This window comes from Oryctolagus cuniculus, chromosome 7 (genome assembly GCF_964237555.1).
Source record: "Oryctolagus cuniculus chromosome 7, mOryCun1.1, whole genome shotgun sequence".
Lineage (NCBI taxonomy): Eukaryota > Metazoa > Chordata > Mammalia > Lagomorpha > Leporidae > Oryctolagus > Oryctolagus cuniculus.
The window spans coordinates 4,488,291-4,503,209 of NC_091438.1; the positions used below are offsets into that span (position 1 = coordinate 4,488,291).

At 39.0% G+C, this 14,919-nt stretch overlaps 1 protein-coding gene across 7 annotated transcripts in view; it reads left to right on the plus strand.

Moving 5' to 3' along the window:
• The window catches only part of PAPPA2 (pappalysin 2), a 611,815-nt gene that overhangs the window by 98,605 nt on the left and 498,291 nt on the right, over positions 1-14,919 (plus strand). For all 7 annotated transcript variants that reach the window (XM_070077165.1, XM_051856950.2, XM_070077164.1 and 4 more), the window contains one exon: positions 1,360-1,552. The gene's annotated coding sequence lies outside the window, so the exon portion shown is untranslated. The remainder of the gene's footprint in view (positions 1-1,359; positions 1,553-14,919) is intronic.

The window sequence follows — 14,919 nt, forward strand, 5'->3', positions numbered from 1 at the left end:
AGCAAGATAGTACATGCCAAAATGCTGTGTTGTAAGACTAAGCCTATGAACTTATTAAAAATAAGAAAGGTTATTTTTGTTATTTTGTTAGCTACTGTGTACTGTTAACAAAGGTGTTATCTGAAGATGTGATTAAGATTCTGCACGTCTCCAATTCAAGAGTCTTTATACTGCTTCTAGATGATTACATATATTTGTATAATTTACCATTGCAGCTTTAGTTCAGTTTTTAAATTTATAAAAATAAATCAATATTAATGAAACACCTGTATTTCCAATGTGCAGAACAATATACTTAGTTAAGGCTATAGAATTGTCTAAGTAATTGAATAAGTTAGAAGTGACACACTGCATGTGATTATCTCCTTAACTGAAATATTAAATCTGCATCTTGTAAAATAAGCAGTTCCTTATGTTTTTTATCTTGATTGCTAACATAGGCATTTGAGTATTACTGTTCCCAGTGAGAAGTTTAGTAAGACCTGCGATATTTTCCGTTGCTGAAATAGTTGAATTTTATTTATTTCCACACACACATGATTCTGAGGCTCTCATGGGCTCAAAGCATTGGTTTTCAAATTATGATGCCCTAGAACAGGCACCTTGAAGTCATCCCTGCCATTGTGGCTGTTTCTACCAGGTCTATCAGGATTCACCGATCTAGGTGCCTCAGCTTGGCATGCCTACCTTGGAGGGAGTGCTGTAATTACCACACTAATGCAGGGTGGAGACATTTGGAAGATGAATAAATTCGAAATGAGAACTCAAATTAAAAAAAGAAAAATAATTAACTAGTTATTGAGCACTAATCAGCTGTTTACTGCTTATAGCTCCTCACATTGTCTAAAACGATTTTGCTGGCCATAAACCTAGGTGTTATTCTTAAGAAATGACTGAGTTTGAAAAAGCAATATTTCTTTTTTTTTTTTTTTGACAGACAGAGTTAGACAGTGAGAGAGACAGAGAGAAAAGACTTCCTTCTGTTGGTTCACTCCCCAAGTGCCTGCTACGGCTGGCATGCCGCGCTGATCTGAAGCCAGGAGCCAGGTGCTTCCTCCTGGTCTCCCATGTGGGTGCAGGGCCCAAGCACTTGGGCCATCCTCCACTGCACTCCTGGGCCACAGCAGAGAGCTAGACTGGAAAAGGGGCAACCAGGACAGAATCCAGCACCCCAACCAGGACTAGAACCCGGGGAGCGGGCACCACAGGCGGAGGATTAGCCTAGTGAGCTGTGGCGCCTGCAAAAGAGCAATATTTCTTTAAAACACCCCAGAGCTTTCATAATTGCTGTGATATCATATCAATGATATCTTTTTCAATGATATCTTATTGATTCATTTCTTCTTCTTCTTTTTAAAGACTTATTTATTTGAAAGTCAGAGCTACAGAGAATTAGAGGCAGAGGTGGAAAGATACCTTCCATCTGCTGGTTCACTCACCAGATGGCCACAACGGCTGGAGCTGGGCTGATTGGAAGCCAGGAGCCTGGAGCTTGATTCATTTCTTCTTTTGCCTACCTGTTTGCAGATGCCACATCCAGCCCCCAAGAAGGGTATGTGTAACCACTCCTTAAATACAAGTGAGGAATATCCGTATGTTTTATATTTACCATGTTTAATAGGAATGTAATTGTCCACACTGTTGTACAGTTTTTCCCAGATGATTTTAATGCTTCTGATTTTGGTAAGTATGGGATGTCTTCTCGTATTGATGACACAGGAATTGAATTCGTCTTGGCAGCATCAGTCAGTGTGGATCGTGATTGGTCTACCAGCATTTTCAGGTTACTGTTTGCAGTAACTCAATCTCTTGGATTATCATCATTTTCCTCATTCATGTGCCTGTTACCTAAGTCTGCTTGTTCTCTGGTTTAAATGACTAAAGGGTAAAGGATTTTGAAAAATTCCTGGCACATAATAAATCCTAAATAAATAGTAAGTAATGCATTCCGAATATTATTCAATACTGAATATTATTTGTGTTGAGTCCACTGCTACCAAGAAAAATACCTTTCAGCTCTGTGAATTTTCAGTTAGGACTGAGGCTCTCAATGAAACTTTCCTTGTCTTCTCCACTTGCTGATTTGTGAGGGTGTTTGAAAGCCTATTTAAGGTAGTTTTGTGAATGAGCCATACTCCTGCCTGCCTCTCAGTAGCATAGGTGGAACAGATTTGTGTCAATGAAAATGCATCCCTTCACCTTGACCACAGAGTAACTCTCGCACTGTCTTCTATCATCAAGCCTACCTAAACACTGGAACTAATTGCTCAATAAATTATTAATAGTAAATTAATAATTCAATTATCATTAATGTTATAAATGCAATTCCTAATGGTTCACTGTGTAGCCTTCCCACATGTCAGGTTTCTAATACCCAAGGCTTAAGAAGGCTAAATGTTTTAAAATACAAAGAATATGAATGTAGCAAATATGATTTCAATTATTAGTATCATGAAACATTGAAACCTATGGCAAGAAACTGAGAAATAGTCATGAATGGACTAGGTCTGTCTTAGGGAGTAGTAGTTTCATTTGTTCAGAGGTACTGCAACTTTTACTATGTTTTGTTTCAAGGAATGGTACTGTCTCATATTTATTTCATAAATTTGAAGAGAAATCTGACTTAATTTAGTCTTAAGAATTTTATGACACCCTTTGGGTAATGGGTGACAGCTGACTTACATAACACAAAATGAGTGTTGGAAATTATTGGCCAATCTGTAACTCAACAATTCATACTTCTCAAAAATCCAAAATAAAAGTACAAACCCTGGCATCATCCACAGATTTCATTTGCCCCTAGACCTAGTCAGAGACTACAGAGAGCACCTTGAAATGAAAAGGGTGTATTTTTATGTTATGAAATCAGAAGTGTCACAGAGAAAAGGCTTGAGATTCAGTGCTGGTGCTTTTTACCGAAACCCGCCATCCTTATAAGTCACGAGAATTCTCGTGGTGGAGAGAACGTATCTCGTTACTGGATCAGCTGTTAAAGACTGCGTGTGTGGTATGGGAGCTCAGAAAAGGGATTTGATGGTAGTACAAAAGAAGAGTATGACTGGAATGACTGACCTGGCACTAAGATCCTTCATGCCGGGGATGAGCAGAAACACTTCTCTGCTTCCATAAATCACGCCTGAGTGTTCAAAGCCTGACTCTGACTGGCGCAGAGTAGAGGTCAGCCTGACATAAGCCCATGGGCAGGAGGCCCTTGCAAATTTATTGAAGATTGGGAAGATTCTGGTTCTTGTTATTTTTTCCCCCTCTGTTTTCCGAACTTCCATTGGAATGCAGTAGGAAGTTTTGGATATGTCCCAGGAACCAGCAGAGGACAACTAAGCTTAATATGATGAAATAATATCCAGTTGTATTACCTAATAAGCTCACGATAACTAATGACTTGAATATACATCAGAATTTTGCAAATTTAGGTGTTTCTGTGTGATAGGACATACATAATTTATAGATGGGGGAGGAAGTTTTTCAAAAATTTCATGAAGAATGCATATGATGAAAAATTACATGTGGATCAAAACTTTTTTTTTTTTAATCAAAACAGACTTTAATTTCTTTTTGACAACAAACATTTCTCCTGCCATTCCATGGTATTAACCTAAGGCCCATTTTTCTTGTTAAATTTCTGGCTAAGGTAAAGTCACATTTAAAATCTGGTGGCACATTACTCTCATTCATTAATATGATAAATGCTTACTGAGTAATACTGTGCTAGTGTCTGTGCATATGTATGAAAAAGCAAACCACCCTTAATAATCTACTCTGGGAGGGGAGCTGAGACTTCAGACTGGCACCTTTGACACAGGCCCAAGTGCTATGAAATTTTATTTGGGCCATGAGAAGTATTTTGGGACTAGAGTACAGTCAGCTTTCTGTACCCAAGAGTTTTACATTGATGGATTCCACCTACAATCATTGAAAATATTTTAAAATGCATTTATATGGAATCTGTATGTCCTGACTCTGTAAAATACTATTTACTTAGCATTTACATTGTATTAGATATTATAGATAGTCTAGAGATGATTTATGGTATGTAGGAGGATGTTCTTAGGTTTTATATAAATACCACAATACCATTTTATATAAAAGACTACAGATTTTAATATCTGGGGGGTTAGGGGTCTGAAGCAGTGTTTTGGATCCCATCCCTGTGACTACAGAGGGATGACTGTAGCCTATCTGGGTGGAGGAAACTTTAAATGCATGATACAGAGGCAATGAAGTTCAGATGTTTGTGGGCAATAGTTCTTCATTCCATAAATGTTTGTAGAACGCCTACTATGTGACAAGAACTGTTTTAGACTCTGGAGATCTTGCAAAGCCCTCATGAGTTTACACTGACAGAAGCAAGGGCAGGTGGTGAATAAGTCAATTAGGTAATTTTAGTGAGTGATCAGTATTATGAAGAAAAGAAGGCTGGCGCCGCAGCTCACTAGGCTAATCCTCTGCCTGAGGCACCAGCACACCGGGTTCTAGTCCCGGTAGGGGCGCCTATTCTGTCCCGGTTGCCCCTCTTCCAGTCCAGCTCTCTGCTGTGGCCCGGGAGTGCAGTGGAGGATGGCCCAAGTGCTTGGGCCCTGCACCCCATGGGAGACCAGGAGAAGCACCTGGCTCTTGGCTTCAGATCAGCGCGATGTGCCGGCCGCAGTGCGCCTGCCGCGGCGGCCATTGGAGGGTGAACCAACGGCAAAGGAAGACCTTTCTCTCTGTCTCTCTCTCTCACTGTCCACTCTGCCTGTCAAAAAAAAAAAAAAAAAAAAAAAAAAAAAAAAAAAAGAAAAGAAAAGAAAGAAAGAAAGCAGGGCAGTATGACAGAGCACAAGTGGGGTGGGTGATATTGGTTAGGGTGGTTGAGGAGGAGCTGGATTGGATTGGAGAGTAGAGTATGTGAATAAGCTCATGGAGTAGAATACCAGAAAGGGTGTTGGGGAGTTCCTCTTTACTTTTAAGTTCACTAAGACTCTGGTACTCACTTCTCTGACCAATGGATTTTCCCAAACTATATGGATGTACTACAGTCTCCATTTTGACAGATAAGTGAAAATGGTATATACATATGTATGTCTTGAGTCATTTATTTGACTTTTAAATGCCAAAGAGGTTTATCTTCCCAAGTTCATCTAGGGAATATTTAAGAATCTTTCATCAGTTGTTTATACAATTATTTAAAATCACATTTAACTTCAGTTCATTATTTTTCCTAGCTTTCACTAAAATCACATCTCATGCAAGTCTGTTTATTCACACAGGAATCTATAAGTCCCAACCATTTCAGTTGGTTTTCTAAAAATGATCAAATACAATTTTGACAAAATAAGATTAATGTTCCTGCTTCTGAATTTCAAACAAATAAACACACCTTAACTCCCCTTCCAATCTAGCCAAGTGTTTCAATTTCAAATATTCCAGCAATATGATTTTTCATTTAGCACAAATATGGAATATGTTAGTTAACAAGAAGAATTTTTATGTTTTTAAAATTTTGTTTAAGGAATACAGCTTCATGCATTTAATATATACCCATTTGGAACATGATGATACTTCTTCTCCTACTTCCTTCCCACCCATACTCCTACCTTTCTTTTTCCTCCCTCTTTCCTGTCCTTATTTTTTACAGAGATCAATTTTCAGTTAATTTTTATACTCATAAGTATAACCCTATACTAAGCAGAGCGTTCACCAATTAGTATGAAGAAGAAAATGAAGAAAAGAACAAAAGCAAACAAATAAGAAAAACATTGTTCCTTGACCATCAAGGCAAGGGGTGTTCAAAATCATTGCATCTCGAAAAGTCAGTTTCACTCCTCTAGATTACATTTTAAGTACTCTCTTAGTTACCACAGATCAGAGAGACCATATGGTATTTGTCTTTTTGTGACTGGCCTATTTCACTAAGTATAATGATTTCCAGTTATATCCATTTGGTACAAATGATAGGATTTCTTTTACTACTGTGTAGTATTCTGTAGTGTATATGTAAACCATAATTTCTTTATCCAGTCTTCATCTGATGGACATCAGCTTACAAAAAGAAATTTTTTAAGATTTATTTTTTTTAATGTTATTCAAATGTCACCTCTGCCTCTCTAAGAGGTGGTTAGCTCTCCCTTGGGTATGTTTGTTAAGCACTCTCCCTTATGACTCATAGTCTCTTTGTTTTTAAATTTTTTTTTGACAGGCAGAGTGGACAGTGAGAGAGAGAGACAGAGAGAAAGGTCTTCCTTTGCCGTTGGTTCACCCCTCAATGGCAGCTGCGGCCGGCACACCGCACTGATCTGAAGCCAGGAGCCAGGTGCTTCTCCTCATCTCCCATGAGGGTGCAGGGCCCAAGATTTATTTTATTTATTTGAAAGACAGAATTACAGGGAGAGGTCTTCCATCCACTGGTTCACTCTCCAGTTGGCCACAACAGCTGGAGCTGTGCCAATCTGAAGCCAGGAGCAAGGAGCTTCCTCCAGGTCTCCCACGCGAGTGCAGTGGCCCAAGGACTTGGGCCATCTTCTACTGCTATCCCAGACCACAGCAGAGAGCTGGATTGGAAGAGGAGCAGCCAGGACTGGAACAAGTGCCCATATGGGATGCCGGTGCCTCAGGCCAGGGTATAAACTCACTGTGCCACAGCACCAGTCCCCAGAAATAATTTTTGAGGAAAGTTTTAAGCATGTGACCTGTAGTGGAAGTTTTTGGTATTTTAACCACTGGTGTGTTTTTTTTACATGAAAAATATTAATAGAAGATGTCAAAGTTCATAAGGCTTCTAGAACAGCTCTCAGTACTATATACATGAGAAGAAAATGGTTTCTAAAGGTTAAGTTGATTGACAGCAAAGTAATAGGCAAGATTGAGATTACTTGCTGATGTTTTGCCTGTAAGAAAAGGCCTGGGAAAGCAGAGTGGGCTGGTTGTGGATCACATGAAGAGTTAGGAAAAAAGAGAAAATCATGAACACAAAGGAAATGGAACCAAAAAAGGAAATATCATTTTACAGGATCAAGTCACAGTTATATTCTTGTTCTTAGCAGTTTGCATTTCATAAATATATCACTCATGACACAGTGCACTAAGGTATAAGAAAGAAAAACAGTCATCATTGCTTGTTTATAAAAAATTATGGGAGACAATTGTTTAAGAGAAGTGGACACAGTTGATTTTAAGGTTGCAAGTATAGGTTGCCTCAGAATTGTTGCACTGAATTATTAATTTCTTTTTGTTCATAGAATATGTTTTCAAAGTTTTGTGATTGGTAGGTGGATGTTGGGAGATGTAGAACAGCAGAGTCACTGGTGACCATAGCATCGGAACTGGTAGTCAGGAAAGCAGTAAAGAGTCAGATAAAAAGGGAATACAGGAATCATGAATTAGCTTGGGCTATCATAACAAAATTTCATAGACTACATAGCTTACAGACCACAAATTCATTTTCTCAGAGTTCTGGAGCTCGGAGTTGCAGATCAAGGCCTTGGCCAATTCAGTTTTCTGGTGATGGCCTCCTTCCTGGGTTGTAGATGGCTACTGCCTTGCTCTGTGCTCACAGTCTTTGCTTGATGTGTGTGTGGAGGTGGGGTTAGGACCTGAATGGAAGATGTCTGGTGTCTCTTATTACAAGAGCAGTAATCTTATGGCATGTTCACACCCGATGACTTCATTTAACCTTATTACTTCTGTAGAGGCCCTCATCTCCAAATACAACCATACTGGGGTTAAGGCTTCAACATACCAGTTTGGAGAGGACTCAGACACTCAACCCATAATAATACACAAAGAGAGATGGAACTTCTAACTGAAGCATAAAGAACAAAGTTTTGTTTGGACCAGTGTTGTGGTGCAGTGGGTTAAGCCCCTGTTTGTAATGCTGGCATCCTATACTGCAGTGCTGGTTCTAGACCTGGCTGCTCTGCTTCTGATCCAGCTTCCTGTTAATGCACCTGGAAAGGCAGCGGAAGATGGCCCAAGTATTTGGGCCCATTTGCACCCACATGGGAGACCAGGATGGAGTTCCTGGATCCTGACTTTGACCTGGCCCAGGCCTGGCTCTTGCAGCCATTTGGGAAATGAACAAGAAGATGGAAGGTATCTGTCTCTCTCTTTCTGTCTGTTTCTTCTTTTTCTCTCTGATGTTCTCTGTTTCAAATAAATGAGTGAATAAATACAAATTTAAAAAGTTTTATTACAATTGAACAATAAATTGGGCTCTGTACTTCCTGGAAAATAAATATATTTTGTGTGAATTTAATCCAGTGGCTAAAGTAGCCCCTTCTTTATCTACAGTGGATAATTCAAGACCAACCCCCATATATGCTTAAAGCCATGCATAGTATGGAATCTTATATTCATAGATAATATGTGCATACACTTTTATGGAAAGTTTCATTTATGTTATGTATAGTAAGAGAATAACAATAATCGATAATGGAAATAGAACAATTATAACAATAGAATGTTTGTATTACAATATGCTCTAATGAGATTGCCAGTGTCAGGGCTGGCACTGTGGCATAGTGGGCTAAGCCTCTGCCTGTGGTGCTGGCATCCAATATAAACACTGGTTCCTGCCCCTGCTGCTCCTCTTCCAATCCAGCTCTCTGCTATGGCCTGAAAAAGTGGTACAGGATGGCCCAGGTCCTTGGGCTGCTGTACCCATGTGGGAGACCCAGAAGAAGCTCCTGGCTCCTGGCTTCAGATCAGCTTAGCTCTGGCCATTGCAGTCATTTGTAGAGTGAACCAGAGAATGGATGACCTCTCTGTCAGTAACTACCTCTCAAATAAAAATAAAAATTGCCAGTGTCACCACTCTTGTTCTTTGGTGCTGTTATCAAGTAAATCAAGGTTATTTGAACATGGGCACTACATGCAGTACCCTGTAAATCAGTCTGATAACCAAGAAGGCTTTTAGCAGGCAGGTAGCGTGTATAGTGCAGATACACTGGACAAAGGAAGGGTTCGTGTCCTGGGAAAGCAGAGTGTGATGGTGGCAGATATCATCCTGCTACTCAAAAGAGTATATAATTTGGAGTTTATGAATTGTGTGTTTTTGAAAAGTTCCACTTAATATTTTCAGATTGTGGTGAATGTGAGAAACTAAACCTGAACAGTCTAACTATGGCTAAGGGGAGACTAATGTAATCTCAATATCTTAAGCCTCATTCTCTCTTATTGTATATTCCCTGTTTGTTAAAGTAGTTTCAGACATTGGCCAGACATTGAGTGTACATTCATTGGTTAGCATGTATTTTGGGGCTAGAAAGTCTATCACACTCTGTAGATTTTTTTTCTGTAGTGAGGAATTTTAAACACTACTTTTATCTCTTGGAATTTGGGAATAATATGTCAGGAAGCACAAGCTTTGAACCCAAGGTGAGTTTATTGGTACCAAAATGAAAGATCAGATTCTTTGAGCTGGGATCGGCACTGTGGCACAGTGGATGAAGCCACCACTTGCAGTGTCAGCATCCCACATGAGCTCTGGTTCGATTCCTGATCCAGCTCCCTGCTGATGCACCTGGGAGAGCAGCAGAAGATGGCCCAAGGGTGAAGCTTCTGCTCCTGTCTTTGGACCAGCTGAGCTCTGGCCATAACTGCCATTTGGGGAGTGAACAGTGGGTGGAAGATTTTTCTGTCCCTCTCTCTCTCTAACTCTTTCAAATAGGTAAGTAAAACTTTTGAAAAAAGATTCATTGATCTGTCAATGCATACACAAGAATAAAAGAAAACTAATGAAAAGTCACAAACCTTGCAAGCAGATTCTTTCAAGTCTGATGGTGATTTGCAAATCTGGTTGCTGGTTTAAGTTAATAAAATATTTTTTTATTAAAAATCTAAAACAAGTCAAATATTATATTCTTTTTTATCTAAGTGAATTTGAAATAATTTCATTCTTCATTTAAAGATTTGTTTATTTTATTTACAATGTTGAGTGATGGGGTGGGGAGACAGAGAGATAGAGACAGAGAGAGACAGAGATAGAGATAGAGAAAGAGAGAGAGATCTCATGCACTGGTTCACTACCCAAGTAGCTGTAATGGGTGGGGCTGGTCGGGCTGAAGCCAGAAGCTGTGAACTCCATCAGGGTCTCCTCTGATGGTGGTAAGTGTCCAAGCTTGGGTGATCGTCTGCTGCCTTCCCAGGCACGTTAGTGCGAGGGTGGATTTGGAAGTGGAGCATCCAGGACCCAAACATGTGCTACAGCATGGGATACTAGCATCATAAACAGTGCCTTAACCTGCTGCACCACAATGCTGACTCTAATTTTATTCTTAAGATTACCAATATCTATGGGATAAGTGAACAAAATTACTGGTCACAAATTTAGGTTGAAATTTTTATTTCAGATACTGTTCATTAGTCAATATAATTACACAGCACAAAGGGTCACACAATCATTTGAATAATGATTGCACCAATAAATTAATAATAAGTTCTTAAATGGTTTGTGTCAGTCTTCGATTTATTTTAGTTAGTTTAAACATTCTTTGAATTCAACTTGGTTCTTAAATCTGTTTTGTTTTCTCATATTTGTAGAATGGGAAAAATAATTCCTGTTCATTGAGATCTTTTCAAAATGGAAAATTGAGAAATATCAATACCTAAAGGTATAATTAGAAAACAAGTATAATGTAGCCCAAAAAGTTACTCCTTCATTCATCCTTTTGCTCATTCATAAAATGATTGTTTATTATTGAGTATCCTCTACATATAAGGATGTTTGCTGGGCTCTGTATGAGAAGGTGGTCTCTTGTAATTTTCTTGCAAGTGGAAAAGGCAGATGATAAAGAATTGATTAAAATACAGTACCATGTTAGCATTCCTGGACACTTACAAGGGTGGTGGAGGAGATAGTTCAAGTTGGCTTCTGGAGACAATGCCATGTAAACTGAGGGTGGAAAGAAGCAGGCCATCGGAGGGGCAGGAGTTCATGGGAGCAGCTGGTTATCACATCCAAGTGATAACATGGGTTAGTGACGCTGGAACATGGAGTGAGAGTATGAGGCAAGAGGTGAGGCTAGGACAGAACTCTGCATGCCATGTTAACCTGGCACTCTCTCCTAAAACTTTTGAAGGGATTTATCCAGTGTATTACTGTGATCTAGTCTGTGTTTTTGAATGACACTGTCGGTAGGAATGTGGCAAATGGATGGAGGATAAGGTGTGAGAACTGTGGTCTGAGATCAAGTTAGAAACTATCACAGTAATCTGGGCAAGGAATTTTAAGGTCCTGAATTAGCCTGTTAACTGTTTCTCAAAGACATAAAAACAAATCTGTTACACAATCCTGGGCCAGATGTTTCAAACAGTTATTTAGAAGAGAGCAGATAGTATCTGCTAGCAGGCAGGGTTAGTTAATTTCTTTCTTTCTCATTAAAGGAAATATCCAACAAAACCTGTTAATGCAATTTCAAAGCTATATAATATCTTATAATTCCCCATGACAGGTACAACACATAAGCATACAGATGTTAACATCCATGCTTACAGATTGCCCAGTCCCTTATCAAGAAACCCCATGGAGATTAATCAGAACCAAACCCTTAAATCTTAATCACAACATATGTTTTGTCATCTGCCAAGATATTTTCAAGTCTGTGCAGGTATGACCTTATGCCACAATAAATGAATGAACTAGAAAGATCAAAGTTATTTGATCTGGTTCTGTGATTTATAAATTCCAAATCAACATGAAGAGAAAACAGCAGGCATCAAACATCCATCTATGCTTGTACCAGGTCATACAGTGCAATTCTATCCAAGTACAAGTTTCCAGGGTAAACAGGGCAAGACTTGCCAATACTTCACAGGTTTCCAAAAAGCAGCTATGTCCCTCTTGGGAGAACTTTGTAACTGGAAAAGGAAATCTTTACAGATGAAATATCCAGCAAAATAAAGTCGCAGTCTGTATTTCTGTATTTCTGCAGCAAGCCTTTTGCCAAATGTCTCATCAACAAGTATGGCACTGGCAGTGACCCGTCCTATGGTAGAGGTGGCAAAATCCTCCTGCCAAACCTTGTTTTCATTTGCTCATAACTTCCTAGAAAAAAAAGATCGTACACTGAGTTAAAATTTTCCGTGTTTCATTCCAGTCCAAAGGTGACTTAAAAAATTTTTTTTGGTGGGGATAGTTGAATTAATTTCAAATGAAATTTGTAAACTTTAGTCATTTGAGGAGCTATGTGTACACAAAGGTCTCACTGGTTAACACCAAAAAAACCCACATTTTCCTTTATCTTGTGACTTTTGGAAGACTAACTCCTTTGGCTGTTCCTTTTGAAAGCATTTAACCTTGTTAGGGTCAGGAAACCAATCATTTCTAAAATTTATTCAAACATACTTTCCCTATGAAGAACTAATATGAATTTATGTATTAAGTTCCTAGTAGTTTTATTAAAATTTAGAATGCCCCCACATACATCTATATTTGATAGAAAAAAATTCTCTAAAAAATGGGAGTTTAATTCAATTAAAGTCAACAAATCTGCTAGTTACCAGGCACGAAGATGCTCGGTCTTTGGGATATATGAAGCTGGCAAGACAATCTCTATTCTCAGGGAATGTGTGAGTTGGTAGTGGAGATACAGCTGAATTTATGTATTTTTTATTTTTTGTAATAGGTAATACTTTTAAAAATTTTTAATTAGTTTTCAATAGATTAAATGTGATTTGTAGATACAGTTCTATGAACATAATGATAATTCCTTCCTCCCTCCCTCCCTCCCCCTCTGTCTCTCTCACCCTCCTTTCTGCCTGTCTTTTTTTTTAAGGTTTTGAGATAACATATTTTAAATTTCCTCTACATGAAGAAGGGTTAATACTTCACCAAATAAGTTTAATAAGTGAAAAGCAAAAAGACATTAGTTTAATGAGAATATAGACAATGGCTATAAACAATAATTGAATGGAAAAATGATGACAGTACAAAGTGGAACATAATATGTGTTGAGGCAGAGTGTAAGCGTAGTGATGTGGGATTGGGATTGCCATTGTAGGGGAAATTAGTGTGGACTGGAAGTCAGGGATAGTTTTGTGTTTTTTTGTTTGTTTGGTTTTTTGTTTGTTTGTTTTACTAGGTTGAACGAGACAAGATTCAGTCTGTTAGGAAGAACATTTCAGGTTAGAGTCTAGTGTGAGTGCAGCCAGAGTTTGGAAATGAGAGCAGCCAAGATGGCTCGTGTATTGGATATAAGAAAAAAGGAGTTGAAAAGAAAACTCAGAATTCAGGGTTAGAGTTTCTCAATAGCTCTGCTATTTGGTGTCTTGAGAGGACAGTTCTTAGTTATCTCTAGATCTATGTCCCTGGTACCAGGCTCCTAAAAACCAGGAGTAGTCCCTTGTCATTTGGACAGCTGGAAAGACCCTTCTCTCAATATTTCCAGGTACTTGCTGGGGGATGCAGTGGCACCCCTGTAGACAATGACTGAGGGAACTGTAGACCCCACGTTTTGGGTAGGACTTAGTTCTGGAGGTGACTAGGGACTGGTAAAGGATTCTGACCAGAACAAGGACATGAACAAACTTGTGAGTTGCGCAGTTGTTCTGGAGAGCGAATCAGAAAAGGAGAAAGTTGTGAAGCAGGTTGATCAATTCATTTTATTACAATTATCTAGGCAAGAGTCATTATGGACTTGAACTGAATAATTTCAGCACCTTGGTACCTGAAAACATTTATACACATTTTTATTCCTCTTGCCTCTGAAACCCCATACCACTATATTGCAGAACTCTCTGTGCTGTAGTTGCTAGTTGCTTTCCTGTTTTTTTCATTCTCCAAATTAATATCATATGGTACATTCAGCATTACAAAAACAAGATTCTTAGAGGGTGATCCTAACATTCTTTCTACAACACACTTTCTAATTGTAGAATAAAGCACATGGAGGATGGAAAGCTCTATTTAAAAAGAAAGACAAAAAAAAAAAGCTGTCTCTGTTTCCTTTTCAGTAGTATTTGGATCCTTTCACTTACTGACTTTTCTCCCTTGTTTTGTGAAAGGAGGTCTCTGTTGACAGTAGACTGAATGCTTCTGAATCCCAGATGTGGATGCAGTGGAAACTCACAGTGGATAGGCAGATGGAGTATGTCAGAAGCACCACTGGTGGCCAAAACAGAAGATAGTGCCCAAAGCAGGGAAGGCAAGGAGATAGCAGCGCTTCTCTGACGTGTGCAGGAAGTCCACGAGACTGGCGATGGAAGCCAGCAGTGTGGCTGCCCTGACAGAGCACCCATCTGCGTGCATGCAGAGTGTCCTGACTCAACACGCAGCTGTGCTCACAGCTCATAACTTGTCCTCTCCGGCTGCTGAAATATTGCCGCCTTCTGGTTTTCCGGAGGAACTTTGGAAGGGGCTATCCTGACATAAGATAAACCACAGATCCATTATGCTTCAGATCTCCCTGAAAGATCCTCTTTGGGAACCTTCAGGTGGTTTTTTGCTTTGAACAGCTGAAAAGTTGGGCCATGTTTATGGTTTGAGCCCAGGCCCAGTGACTTGAGACCACAGGATTGAATCTGATCCTATTCATTAGAGAGAGTCCTTTCTCCAAACCTCATCCTTTGGGGCCGACTACTGTTAAGGGTTTCAAATTGGCTTGACATCTCTAGATTTTCTGGGTCTATATTTCCACATGGTTTCCATGTGAAAAATGGTTTATTTTGTTTTATCATTGAGGAATATATTGAAAAATAATGATTATGTTTTCGATATCTTTGATACTTAATATGTTCTCAGCAATTTTCATATATAAAGGCTCTTCAGAAAGTTAATGGAAAATGTCAACTATAATTTAATTCCATTTTTACCATAAATCTTTTGACGTACCCTTGTGCTTTGGTGTATTAAATTTTCTGAAACTCAAGAGTTTAAGGGACTTACTGAAAGTCATAGACTAGAAAATCTAGGATTCAAGCCCAGGT